General features: G+C 45.4%; 1 protein-coding gene across 2 annotated transcripts in view; it reads right to left on the bottom strand.

The window, feature by feature from the left end:
- Positions 1–14,885, bottom strand: part of LOC311115790 (lysophosphatidic acid receptor 2-like) — a 35,219-nt gene extending 20,334 nt beyond the window's left edge. For both annotated transcript variants that reach the window (XM_084190921.1, XM_084190920.1), the window contains exon 1: positions 14,689–14,885. The gene's annotated coding sequence lies outside the window, so the exon portion shown is untranslated. The remainder of the gene's footprint in view (positions 1–14,688) is intronic.
- Between the last annotated feature and the right edge of the window lie 315 nt (positions 14,886–15,200).

Raw genomic sequence — 15,200 nt, 5'->3', positions numbered from 1 at the left:
AATGACAGGGGACATGCTAACCTCTCACCATTCCTAATGACAGGGGACATGCTAACCTCTCACCATTACTAATGACAGGGGACATGCTAACCTCTCACCATTACTAATGACAGGGGACATGCTAACCTCTCACCATTCCTAATGACAGGGGACATGCTAACCTCTCACCATTCCTAATGACAGGGGACATGCTAACCTCTCACCATTCCTAATGACAGGGGACATGCTAACCTCTCACCATTACTAATGACAGGGGACATGCTGACAGGGGACATGCTATGCTACCCTCCAGTCCCTCGACTTCCTGGCGCTGACGGAAACATGGATTACCACTGAAAACACTGCTACTCCTACTGCTCTCTCCTCGTCTGACCATGTGTTCTCGCATACCGCGAGAGCATCTGGTCAGAGGGGTGGTGGCACAGGAATCCTCATCTCTCCCAAGTGGTCATTCTCAATTTTTCCCCTAACCCATCTGTCTATCTCCTCATTTGAATTCCACGCTGTCACAGTCACTAGCCCATTTAAGCTTAATATCCTTGTCATCTATCGCCCTCCAGGTTCCCTTGGAGAGTTCATCAATGAGCTTGACGCCTTGATAAGTTCCTTTCCTGAGGATGGCTCACCCTTCACAGTTTTGGGGGATTTCAACCTCCCTACGTCTACATTTGACTCATTTCTCTCTGCCTCCTTCTTTCCACTCCTCTCCTCTTTTGACCTCACCCTCTCACCGTCCCCCCCTACTCACAAGGCAGGCAATACGCTTGACTTCATCTTTACTAGATGTTGCTCTTCTACTAATCTCACTGCAACTCCCCTCCATGTCTCCGACCACTACTTTGTATCCTTTTCTCTCTCGCTCTCCTCCAACACTACTCACTCTGCCCCTACACAGATGGTAACGCGCCGCCGCAACCTTCGCTCGCTCTCTCCCACTACTCTCTCCTCTTCCATCCTATCATCTCTTCCCTCTGCTCAATCCTTCTCCCTCCAATCTCCTGATTCTGCCTCCTCAACCCTCCTCTCCTCCCTTTCTGCATCCTTTGACTCCCTGTGTCCCCTATCCTCCCGGCCGGCTCGGTCCTCCCCTCCAGCTCCGTGGCTTGACGACTCATTGCGAGCTCACAGAACAGAGCTCCGGGCAGCTGAGCGGAAATGGAAGAAAACTAAACTCCCTGCCGACCTGGCATCTTTTCACTCCCTCCTCTCTACATTTTCTTCATCTGTTTCTGCTGCTAAGGCCACTTTCTACCACTCTAAATTCCAAGCATCTGCCTCTAACCCTAGGAAGCTCTTTGCCACATTCTCCTCACTGCTGAATCCCCCCCCCCCCCCCTCCCTCTCTGTGGATGACTTCGTCAACCACTTTGAAAAGAAGGTTGACGACAACCGATCCTCGTTTGTTAAGTCTAATGACACTGCTGGTCCTGCTCACACTGCCCTACCCTATGCTTTGACTTCTTTCTCCCCTCTCTCTCCAGATAAAATCTTGCGACTAGTGACTGCAGGCCGCCCAACAACCTGCCCGCTTGACCCCATCCCCTCCTCTCTTCTCCAGACCATCTCCGGTGACCTTCTCCCCAACCTCACCTCGCTGATCAACTCATCCTTGACCGCTGGCTATGTCCCTTCCGTCTTCAAGAGAGCGAGAGTTGCACCCCTTCTCAAAAAACCAACACTCGATTCCACTGATGTCAACAACTACAGACCAGTATCCCTTCTTTCTTTTCTTTCCAAAACTATTGAGCGTGCCGTCTTTAGCCAACTCTCTTGCTATCTCTCTCAGAATGACCTTCTTGATCCAAACCAGTCAGGTTTCAGGACTGGTCATTCAACTGAGACTGCTCTTCTCTGTGTCACGGAGGCTCTCCGCACTGCTAAAGCTAACTCTCTCTCCTCTGCTCTTGTCCTTCTAGACCTGTCTGCTGCCTTTGATACTGTGAACCATCAGATCCTCCTCTCCACCCTCTCCGAGCTGGGCATCTCCGGCGCGGCTCACTCCTGGATTGCGTCCTACCTGACCGGTCGCTCCTACCAAGTGGCGTGGCGAGAAGCTGTCTCCGCACCACGTGCTCTCACCACTGGTGTCCCCCAGGGCTCAGTTCTAGGCCCTCTCCTTTTCTCCCTATACACCAAGTCACTTGGCTCTGTCATATCCTCACATGGCCTCTCCTATCATTGCTACGCTGACGATACACAACTAATCTTCTCCTTTCCCCCTTCTGATAACCAGGTGGCGAATCGCATCTCTGCATGTCTGGCAGACATATCAGTATGGATGACGGATCACCACCTCAAGCTGAACCCTGGCAAGACGGAGCTGCTCTTCCTCCCGGGGAAGGACTGCCCGTTCCATGATCTCGCCATCACGGTTGACAACTCCGTTGTGTCCTCCTCCCAGAGTGCGAAGAGCCTTGGCGTGACCCTGGACAACACCCTGTCGTTCTCCGCTAACATCAAGGCGGTGACCCGATCCTGCAGGTTCATGCTCTACAACATTCGGAGAGTACGACCCTGCCTTACACAGGAAGCGGCACAGGTCCTAATCCAGGCACTTGTCATCTCCCGTCTGGATTACTGCAACTCGCTGTTGGCTGGGCTCCCTCCCTGTGCCATTAAACCCCTACAACTCATCCAGAATGCCGCAGCCCGTCTGGTGTTCAACCTTCCCAAGTTCTCTCACGTCACCCCCCTCCTCCGCACACTCCACTGGCTTCCAGTTGAAGCTCGCATCCGTTACAAGACCATGGTGCTTGCCTATGGAGCAGTGAGGGGAACGGCACCTCCGTCAGGCTCTGATCAGTCCCTACACCCAAACGAGGGCATTGCGTTCATCCACCTCTGGCCTGCTGGCTCCCCTTCCTCTGCGGAAGCATAGTTCCCGCTCAGCCCAGTCAAAACTGTTCGCTGCTCTGGCACCCCAATGGTGGAACAAGCTCCCTCACGACGCCAGGACAGCGGAGTCACTCACCACCTTCCGGAGACATTTGAAACCCCACCTCTTTAAGGAATACCTGGGATAGGATAAAGTAATCCTTCTACCCCCCCCCCCTCCCAAAAAAAAAGTATTATTATTATTATTATTTTTTTATTAAATTTTTTTCTTTTTTTATATATATATATATATATATATATATTGGAAAGTGGTTATCCCACGGGCTATAGGGTGAATGCACCTATTTGTAAGTTGCTCTGGATAAGAGCGTCTGCTAAATGACTAAAATGTAAAATGTAATGCTAACCTCTCACCATTACTAATGACAGGGGACATGCTAACCTCTCACCATTCCTAATGACAGGGGACATGCTAACCTCTCACCATTACTAATGACAGGGGACATGCTAACCTCTCACCATTCCTAATGACAGGGGACATGCTAACCTCTCACCATTCCTAATGACAGGGGACATGCTAACCTCTCACCATTCCTAATGACAGGGGACATGCTAACCTCTCACCATTCCTAATGACAGGGGACATGCTAACCTCTCACCATTCCTAATGACAGGGGACATGCTAACCTCTCACCATTACTAATGACAGGGGACATGCTAACCTCTCACCATTACTAATGACAGGGGACATGCTAACCTCTCACCATTACTAATGACAGGGGACATGCTAACCTCTCACCATTCCTAATGACAGGGGACATGCTAACCTCTCACCATTACTAATGACAGGGGACATGCTAACATATCACCATTACTAATGACAGGGGACATGCTAACATATCACCATTACTAATGACAGGGGACATGCTAACCTCTCACCATTACTAATGACAGGGGACATGCTAACCTCTCACCATTACTAATGACAGGGGACATGCTAACCTCTCACCATTACTCTCACCATTCCTAATGACAGGGGACATGCTAACCTCTCACCATTACTCTCACCATTCCTAATGACAGGGGACATGCTAACCTCTCACCGTTACTAATGACAGGGGACATGCTAACCTCTCACCATTACTAATGACAGGGGACATGCTAACCTCTCACCATTCCTAATGACAGGGGACATGCTAACCTCTCACCATTCCTAATGACAGGGGACATGCTAACCTCTCACCGTTACTAATGACAGGGGACATGCTAACCTCTCACCATTCCTAATGACAGGGGACATGCTAACCTCTCACCATTACGTGGAAAACACGAGGCAGTCAATAGTGTGCATACGTTAAAATGTATGACTGTAAGTCACATGACTAAGCCGCTTTGGATAAAAGCGTCTGCTAAAATGGCATATTATATTAATAGCTGCCCCCGCGGTGACCACGACAGGCATCTGGACAACATGTTGCTGAGGGACGATCACACCCTTGAAAGACATACAGTGCCTTCAGAAAGTATTCATACCCCCTGACTTATTCCACATTCTGTTGTGTTACAGCCTGAATTCAAAATGGATTAAACTGATGTTTTTTCTCACCCATCTACATACAATACCCCATAAAGACAAAGTGAAAACATGTTTTTAGAAATGTTTGCACATTTATTGGGGGAGGGAATTTGTCTTGACAACAAATTTCAAAAAACATAATTCCACTTTGACATTATGGAGAATTGTGTGTAGGCCAGTGAGAACATGTATATTGAAACGATTTTAAATTCAGGCTGTAACACAACAAAATGTGGAAAAAGTCAAGGGATATAGCTCAGTTGGTAGAGCATGGCGTTTGCAACACCAGGGTTGTGGGTTCGATTCCCATGGGGGGCCAGTATTAAAAAATAAAAATAATGTATGCACTCACTAACTGTAAGTCGCTCTGGATAAGAGTGTCTGCTAAATGACTAAAATGTAAAAAAATTTGAATACTTTCTGAAGGCACTGTACATACCAAACATAGGCACTAGTAAAGAGACTCCTAGTCTTCACCCAGTAGCTCAGATTGTCACTGGTCATTTCACCTCCCTTACATGTTTTTAATGTGTTCCCATTCTGACTCTTCGTGCATTAGGCTAAAGGCCTAGTGGAATGTATGTACAGGAAATGTTTTAGTTGTAAAAGCCAATTATTGTTATTAGATGCCTTATTCTTACCATATTTTGTAATTCCAGACCAAGATCCCTGAGATGAATATTGTATATAATGTCATGGTTATGATAGCATGACATTCTGTTGCATATTGGGAGGTTACCTTATTCTTCCAATAGTTATTGTTTTACTAATATTACATTTCTAGTCCATGTCCCTGCTTTGCAAGGCGTTGGAAAACCTCCCTGGTCTTTGTGGTTGAATCTGTGTTTGAAATTCACTGCTCGACTGAGGGACCTTACAGATAATTGTATGTGTGGGGTACAGGGGGAGGGAATGGCCGGCAGGGGATGTAGCTCAGTTGATAGAGCATGGCGTTTGCAACGCCAGGGTTGTGGGTTCGTTTCCCACAGGGGGGCCAGTATAAAAAATATATAAAAAATATATATGTATTCACTAACTGTAAGTCGCTCTGGATAAGAGCGTCTGCTAAATGATGTAAATGTACAGAGATCAGGTAGTCAGTCAACAATCATGTTTAAACACTATAATTGCACACAGAGTGAGTCCATGCAACTTATTATGTGACTTGTGTTGGAAACGGACTAATTGACTTGAGGATGTTTTAATATTTTTATAACCATATAACAAAAGGGGGCCTGTCTCTGAGACAGAATGTTTCCATAAGGGTGAGATGGGAGGCATGTGTTAGAGCTAATAGACTGTAAACTACTGGCCTGTAACACCGTCTTATAGCTTCACTGTTTTATATCAGTATGTTCTCTCTATATGTTATAGCTTCACTGTTTTATATCAGTATGTTCTCTCTATATGTTATAGCTTCACTGTTTTATATCAGTATATTCTCTCTATATGTTATAGCTTCACTGTTATATATCAGTATGTTCTCTCTATATGTTATAGCTTCACTGTTATATATCAGTATGTTCTCTCTATATGTTATAGCTTCACTGTTTTATATCAGTATAGTCTCTCTATATGTTATAGCTTCACTGTGTTATATCAGTATGTTCTCTCTATATGTTATAGCTTCACTGTTGTTATATCATTATATTCTCTCTATATGTTATATCAGTATGGTCTCTCTATATGTTGTTATCTCATTATATTCTCTCTATATGTTTTGGGTCATCATATCCACTTGAGTGTCAAGCTGGGACAATAACACCACCTGTCTAGCAACAGAGATGAATGATCCATTATTATTCTCAGACAGCTCTTTGTGTATGAGAAGGATGGGTAACAATGGACTGCGGCAGGCTGCTAGAATGTATACTCCCTAGTCTCAAGGCTTCTCCTGACTGGTAAGAAGACAGGGAGATGCGTGGAGGAGAACCAAAGGTTCTGGACTCAAGCTGGGACAATAACACCACCTGTCAAGCAACAGAGATGAATTGTTCATCCTTGACTCAGGAGGGGAAAGGCTTGTCTGTGAAGAGGGTACAAACAGAGGTCATAAATATATGTGCGTGTATAATCATACTTTGTCTTTGCAGCTGTATGATCCAGTGTGGTTTAATAAATCTAGCCTGAGCTTTCTTCGGAGTCCGATTGGAATTTGTACCAGAATCTTAGAACCTAACACTTTTTTTTTACTCCAGAACTTATTTAGGCTTGCCATAACAAAGGGGTTGAATACTTATTGACTCAAGACAGTTCAGCTTTTCATATTAAATGAATTTGTCCAAATGTCTAAAACATAATTCCACTTTGACATTATGGGGTATTGTGTGTAGGCCAGTGTCACAAAATCTCAATTTAATCCATTTTAAATTCAGGCTGTAACACAACAAAATGTGGAAAAAGTCCAAGGGTGTGAACACTTTCTGAAGGCACTGTATGTGTCTAATATACTATCCAGATAATAAAGTGTCTGATCACAGAACATTCCATAGAATTCTAGAAAAATACCACCTTTCACTAAAACGGCTGTAACTCATTCACAGTAAAAGGTATTACCATTCTGATTTCAGATTATCAATCCTTACAAAATAAGAAAGATAAACATTTAGAGCATATTGAGTCTATCTTCATTAGGAAGTGTTAATGGCAGTTGTTTGGGGGAAAAAAGCACACAAGATACACATTTGATTGATTACTATTTGATTGATGCGGTGCTATTGTATGTCATATAATTTGAAAGGGCTGTTTCTCAGCTTTCAAAATATGTATCATGCTTTCATATTATGGTTCGAAACCAGCAAAGTATGCTCATTAACGTACGCAGAGGTCATGGTCTCAGAAAATTCAGGAATTCCAAAACTCTCCTACCGATGATGCAGCAATGCCAACATGGCGATTTCCACTTGCAGTTAGCTGGTGTTCTAAAGCCTAGTGTTTCCCCTTGAACTGAGAGGGAGAAACAGAGAGCTGTCAGTTAAACGGGCCGTTCTGTAGCTCACCTAACCACTCTCTGTGTGTGTGTGTTTCTGTAACTATGTGTGTGTACAGCAGACTGTTCCGTTGCCCTACAAACTGTAGAAGGCTAACAAGCCAAGTGAGTCCGTTGTGAGAAGCTATGGCCTAAGACCAAATTCCTAAAAATGTGGAGTCAGTTGTTGTTCTTCTATGTAGACCGTGTTGTTTTGTCCAGACTGTGGGATCATGTTAAAGAGTGTGACATCACCAGAACAGGCTCAGTGGTTGTCATGATCCAGGGGTAATCCATGTTTTTACATGTGTAGGTTGGTGATGGGAGGGGGAGTGGGGGTACTAGAGTGTGTGTGTGTGTGTGTGTGTGTGTGTGTGTGTGTGTGTGGCAGAGAGAAGGGAAGAGAGGAGATGACATGACATGATTTCTCTGTACTCAAAGAGGAAGAGAGATGTTCACAAAACTTCTATCTTTAATTCTGAAAAGTCTAAACCGTTGGGGGGGGGAGAAACACATTGAATAACACATTCATAAACGGCAAAAAAGACAGCCCAAAACGTATCATAAGAAACAAGGTTGAAGTGTTTGTCCTGTATCTAGGAGATATAAGCTCAGGAAATATTTTTTGTTGTTGTTTTTTACACATATGAAACTAATTTTTTGAGTAGGCACAAAACTTCATCTTCCTGTCGTTTTTTTTTTTACCGGTACCGGCTACCTTCAGACGAGTCCCATGACACTTATGGAGGTCGTAGAGCAAAGCGGAGAACACCATTGTGTTCGTGAGAGTCGTCTTTCCATCTAATATAGTTTGTAGGTGAAACCGTTCAGATGCTACCAACATTTTAGTGAGAAGACCGGTTTTCGGTATGTCTCATCGTCTGACAAACACCTACTGTAGCTCGGCCACCTTCCACCACAGAAGCAGAAGGGGCGACATCGGTGGATGCGGTGGATTGAGACACATCCAATGCAACAAACCGATCTCTCTTAAACAGACAGATTCTGATGGGGATGACCGGTGCATCAATCGACTCTAGGGGGTTAAACAGATTCTGACAGGTGTGTGTGTGTTAGCATGCGTGCATACACAAAAATGTATGCACGCATGACTGTAAGTCGCTTTGGATAAAAGCGTCTGCTAAATGGCATATTATTATTATATTATATTAGTAAGAGAGAGGAAGTGTGTGTGACAGATTCTGACAGGTGTGTGTGTGTGTGTGTGTGTGTGTGTAAGAGAGAGGAAGTGTGTGTGTGACCGATTCTGACAGGTGTGTGTGTGTGTGTTAGTAAGAGAAAGGAAGTGGGTGTCTCGTAACAGAACTCTAAACACTGAGCTGTCTGATTTAGACTTCCTGTTGTACCAACGCGTGTGTGTGTGTGTGTGTGTGTGTGTGCGTACTGGGAAGAATCAGTAAACACTAGTTGGAATGCAAACGGGTCATTACAGATGGAGACACACCCTTTGCGGTCCTCGTCCCTTCTCCTCGCTCTCCTTCCTTCCCCCTCTGTGTTTCTTAAAGGAGAAGTCTTTTTTTTTTTTACAACCAAATCTAAAAACAAATATGTCAATGGTATGTTCTAGAAGTGTCCACCTGTATTACGCCGTATTCCCTGTTGTGTGACTAGAGCCGTCTCCTCTCTCCAGCTGTTCCATCCTCCGTGTAGCCTGCTGCTACAGGTAAACAAAGGAAACCCCAACATAAAGTGTCTTAATAGGGCGTTGGGCCCACCAAAAACCACAACAGCTTCACTGCGCCTTGGCATAGATTCTACACGTGTCTAGAACTTCCTGTATTGGAGGCAACCCATGATTTAGTTTCAATATACAGTTGAAGTCAGAGGCTTACATACGCTTAGGATGGAGTCATTAAAACCCGGTTTTTAACCACTCCACACATTTCTTGTATAGTTTTGGCAAGTCGGTTAGGACATCTACTTTGTGCATGACAAGTAATTTTTCCAACAATTGTTTACAGACAGATTATTTCACTTATAATTCACTGTATCACAATTCCAGAGGGTCAGACGTTTACATACACTAAGTTGACGGTGCCTTTAAACAGCTTGGAAAATTCCAGAAAATTATGTCATGGCTTTAGAAGCTTCTGATAGGCTAATTGACATAATTTGAGTCAATTGGAGGTGTACCTGTGGATGTATATCAAGGCCTACCTTCAAACTCAGTGCCTCTTTGCTTGATATCATGGGAAAATCAAAAGAAATCAGCCGACCTCAGAAAAAAAATTGTAGACCTCCACAAGTCTGGTTCATCCTTGGGAGCAATTTCCAAACGCCTGAAGGTACCACGTTCATCAGTACAAACAATAGTATGCAAGTATTAACACCATGGGACCACGCAGCCGTCATACCGCTCAGGAAGGAGACGCGTTCTGTCTCCTAGAGATGAACATACTTTGGTGCAAAAAGTGCAAATCAATCCCAGAACAACAGCAAAGGACCTTGTGAAGATGCTGGAGGAAACAGGTACACAAGTATCTATATCCACAGTAAAACGAGTCCTATATCGACATAACCTGAAAGGCCGCACAGCAAGGAAGAAGCCACTGCTCCAAAACCGCCATAAAAAAGCCAGACTACGGTTTGCAACTGCACATGGGGACAAAGATCGTACTTTTTGGAGAAATGTCCTCTGGTCTGATGAAACAAAAATAGAACTGTTTGGCCATAATGACCATCGTTATGTTTGGAGGAAAAAGGAGATAGCTTGCAAGCCGAAGAACACCATCCCAACCGTGAAGAACGGGGTGGCAGCATCATGCTGTGGGGGTGCTTTGCTGCAGGAGGGACTGGTGTACTTCACAAAATAGATGGCATCATGAGGAAGGAAAAATATGTGGATATATTGAAGCAACATCTCAAGACATCAGTCAGGAAGTTAAAGCTTGGTCGCAAATGGGTCTTCCAAATGACCCCACGCATACTTCCAAAGTTGTGGCAAAATGGCTTAAGGACAACAAAGTCAAGGTATTGGAGTGGCCATCACAAAGCCCTGACCTCAATCCTATAGAAAATGTGTGGGCAGAACTGAAAAAGCGTGTGCGAGCAAGGAGGCCTACAAACCTGACTCAGTTACACCAGCTCTGTCGGGAGGAATGGGCCAAAATTCACCCAACTTATTGTGGGAAGCTACCTGAAACGTTTGACCCAAGTTAAACTATTTAAAGGCAATGCTACCAAATACTAATTGAGTGTATGTAAACTTCTGACCCACTGGGAATGTGTTAATTCTCTCTATTATTCTGACATTTCACATTCTTAAAATAAAGTGGTGATCCTAACTGACCTAAGACAGGGAATTTTTACTAGGATCAAATGTCAGGAATTGTGAAAAACTGAGTTTAAATGTATTTGGCTAAGGTGTATGTAAACTTCCGACTTCAACTGTACCTTGTACCCCTCGTTTACTAAAGTGTGTCCTTCATTAGTTATAACTGTTATATTGTATTAGTCTACATTCTACTGTCCAGTCGCTCTAGTTATAACGGTTATATTGTATTAGTCTCTGGGTACACTGAAAATGATTAACACACAGTCAGTCCACACACACACACACACAGAAACCAATGTAGGGTCAGATTAGCTCTCCCTAGTCCTGAAGCCTTTAACATTGACAGTGGGTATAAAACAACCATGCTGTGTGTGTGCGCGCATGTGAGTCAGAGATGAGCCCCCTATATGTGGCTCGCTGCAGCGAGGCGTGGAGATGAGCCCCCTATATGTGGCTCCCTGCAGCGAGGCGTGGAGATGAGCCCCCTATATGTGGCTCCCTGCAGCGAGGCGTGGAGATGAGCCCCCTATATGTGGCTCCCTGCAGCGAGGCGTGGAGATGAGCCCCCTATATGTGGCTCCCTGCAGCGAGGCGTGGAGAGACCAGCAGGACGTTAGGAGGGGGCACGCGCAACAATACTCCTCTATTCTTGTCATTCAACCACACACACACACACACACACACACACACACACACACACACACACACACACACACACACACACACACACACACACACACACACACACACACACACACACACACACACACACACACACACACACACACACACACACACACACACACCACCACTACTCCCCCTCTCTCCTCCTTCCCCCTGCATTATCAGTCCATGTTGTTTCGTTCCCATCTTACCGAGAATTAAGAGCAGTTTCAGCCACAAGCGGAAAGCTATTTTCTAGTTTCCAAACAAACCCCCGCCTTTATCTTTATATTGCATCAGAAGGCTCGGCTACAAGTGTGAGGTGAGAGACGTTGACTGTTTCTGAGCAATAAAGGTGCTTTCTGTGTTCATGTCTCCAACCGTTTCTGAGAAATAAAGGTGCTTTCTGTGTTCACGTCTCCAACCGGCAGCTGCAGACTGAGAGAAGTGGACCTCCACTAGTTGACTGACAGGATGCAGGAAGTCTAGTTGAAGTGGGTGCACCTCCACTAGTGGACTGACAGGATGCAGGAAGTATAGTTGAAGTGGGTGCACCTCCACTAGTGGACTGACAGGATGCAGGAAGTCTAGTTGAAGTGGGTGCACCTCCACTAGTGGACTGACAGGATGCAGGAAGTCTAGTTGAAGTGGGTGCACCTCCACTAGTGGACTGACAGGATGCAGGAAGTCTAGTTGAAGTGGGTGCACCTCCACTAGTGGACTGACAGGATGCAGGAAGTCTAGTTGAAGTGGGTGCACCTCCACTAGTGGACTGACAGGATGCAGGAAGTCTAGTTGAAGTGGGTGCACCTCCACTAGTGGACTGACAGGATGCAGGAAGTCTAGTTGAAGTGGGTGCACCTCCACTAGTGGACTGACAGGATGCAGGAAGTCTAGTTGAAGTGGGTGCACCTCCACTAGTGGACTGACAGGATGCAGGAAGTCTAGTTGAAGTGGGTGCACCTCCACTAGTGGACTGACAGGATGCAGGAAGTCTAGTTGAAGTGGGTGCACCTCCACTAGTGGACTGACAGGATGCAGGAAGTCTAGTTGAAGTGGGTGCACCTCCACTAGCTGACTGACAGGATGCAGGAAGTCTAGTTGAAGTGGGTGCACCTCCACTAGTGGACTGACAGGATGCAGGAAGTCTAGTTGAAGTGGGTGCACCTCCACTAGTGGACTGACAGGATGCAGGAAGTCTAGTTGAAGTGGGTGCACCTCCACTAGTGGACTGACAGGATGCAGGAAGTCTAGTTCACTTCCGGCTCCCTGTTCCTCAGTTCACACTCACTATTCTGTCAGTATTCAGATACTCTTATCCCATTTACACAGAGACAAAAACCCTTATTTTTACATTTAGTTTCCCTTCTTTTTTGGATATGTGAAAGGGTTAGGGGTAAAGAACAATGATACATATTGACCCAGCTGGAAACCCTCCGACTCTGTCACCTTCTGTCTCTCTGTCTATCTGTCTGTCTGGCTCTATCACCTTCTGTCTCCATGTCTGTCTGTCTCTCTCTCTATCACCTTCTGTCTCCATGTCTGTCTGTCTCTCTCTCTGTCACCTTCTGTCTCCATGTCTGTCTTTCTGTATCCGTGTGTCTGTCTCTCTCTGTCACCTTCTGTCTCCATGTCTGTCTGTCTCTCTGTCAACTTCTTTCTCCATGTCTGTCTGTCTCTCTCTCTATCACCTTCTGTCTCCATGTCTGTCTGTCTCTGTCACCTTCTGTCTCCATGTCTGTCTGTCTCTGTCACCTTCTGTCTCCATGTCTGTCTGTCTCTCTCTCTATCACCTTCTGTCTCCATGTCTGTCTGTCTCTCTCTCTGTCACCTGTCTCCATGTCCGTCTGTCTCTCTCTCTGTCACCTTCTGTCTCCATGTCTGTCTGTCTGTCTGTCTGTCACCTTCTGTTTCCATGTCTGTCTCTCTCTCTGTCACCATGTCTGTCTCTCTGTCACCTTCTGTCTCCATGTCTGTCTGTCACCTTCTGTCTCCATGTCTGTCTCCATGTCTGTCTGTCTCTCTGTCACCTTCTGTCTCCATGTCTCTCTGTCACCTTCTGTCTCCATGTCTGTCTGTCTCTCTCTCTCTCTATCACCTTCTGTCTCCATGTCTGTCTGTCTGTCTGTCTCTCTGTCACCTTCTGTCTCCATGTCTGTCTCTCTCTATCACCTTCTGTCTCCATGTCTGTCTGTCTCTCTCTCTATCACCTTGTCTCCATGTCTGTCTGTCTCTCTCTCTATCACCTTCTGTCTCCATGTCTGTCTGTCTCTCTCTCTATCACCTTCTGTCTCCATGTCTGTCTGTCTCTCTCTCTATCACCTTCTGTCTCCATGTCTGTCTGTCTCTCTCTCTATCACCTTCTGTCTCCATGTCTGTCTGTCTCTCTCTCTATCACCTTCTGTCTCCATGTCTGTCTGTCTATCACCTTCTGCCTCTGTCCCTGTGCAAATTTATGTGTATGTGTTTGACTCTCTCTCCCCCCTTCACACACACACCTTTACAACGTTTAGTTGATAGGCTACCAATGAGATAAGAGCGATCAACACTATTCATGGTGCTGTGGTGAGCTCACTGTAGATCTCCATTGAGCATCGCAGTACTGGCCAGGGCAATCACGGTGGAGGAGCCGCCCGGCGCCGGGGGGCAATACAAACAACAGATAACACTGTGAGGTCAACTCTGACCCATTAAATAGTCTTCTTTTACACGCTCTCAATTTTCTATTTCTCTCGCTCCCTCCAAACGCTCCACAGGGCGAGTGTGTGGGAATTCCAGCAGCAGAGCCCGAGCAGCATTGGTGCGCTAGGCCGAGCGTGCACTTTTTTAAAAACATGTTTTTTTTTGTTGTGTGTGACAACTTTAGAAACATTACTCTCAATAGGTCTATGCAAAATGCTGCAATTGACCATATGACTGCTGCAACAAAGAACAGAAACAAATATATTTTACAGCCTATATCCGGGAAACGTTCACATACACTTTGTGCACAAGTCACTTCTGAGGTCGGTGCAGCGCATACGGAATGTCACGCGATACAGCCGCGCAACCGCGAGCCTGCCAGCGAGACACAGCAACGCCGAGAAGATTTACAAAGGTTATTTTATTAACAGTATGGTAAAACTCCACAACCATTATGCAAAAGATAAGTGCTGAGAATGAACAATGTTCTTTTTACGTCTTGTTTTTACGAGTTTCTCAAGTTAAACCAATCATAAAGGCCTATAACGTAGCCTAGGTTGAGTTTGTCGCACGTAGCCTATCCTAGTTTAGCTTTCACTCACTAAACAATGAAAAGGTGCTTTCGTTAAAAAAAAAACTAAAACCATATCCAAGTATCCAGTTCCTTACCTTAGTCTTGCCTTAGCGCCTATCCCTTCATATCCGCTTCCAGACACGAGATTAGTCTTTGTTTAATCCACAAATTTGGCCAAAAGTTACAATCCAAATTTGAGTTTCGAGTAACTTTGGTCGTTTGGCAGCAGCTACCTGTGCGCGGTAGAGAAAGGGTGCGGCAAAGTTGCCTCTCTCTCTGCCTGTCAGAATGTGACTTTGGTTCGCTTTGCACAACCTGGGCGCCCAACGTCCCCGCCCCTACCGGTCCCCAGTTGGACACTGGCAGGGCAACACAACCAATGAGAGGAGGAGAAAGGATGATTGACAGCGTAGGTACAGCGTTTGGCAAGTCAGCGCTTTTATTTTACGCGGATGCTGGGATGTGATGTGATGTGTTGGGTGTGATTTTGTTTTGACAAGAAACAAGACATCAATTATTTATAGAAAAAGACAATAGAATGGCTAAAGGGTTTCCAGGGCGTCTGAAGACAGAGATGATGCTATAGGAGTTAGGAGATGACAGTGAA

This window comes from Coregonus lavaretus (assembly GCF_964263955.1).
Source record: "Coregonus lavaretus genome assembly, contig: HAP1_SCAFFOLD_351, whole genome shotgun sequence".
NCBI classification, from domain to species: Eukaryota; Metazoa; Chordata; class Actinopteri; order Salmoniformes; family Salmonidae; genus Coregonus; species Coregonus lavaretus.
The sequence above is the reverse complement of the archived record's forward strand: the minus strand, read 5'-3'. Positions and strand labels throughout refer to the sequence as shown.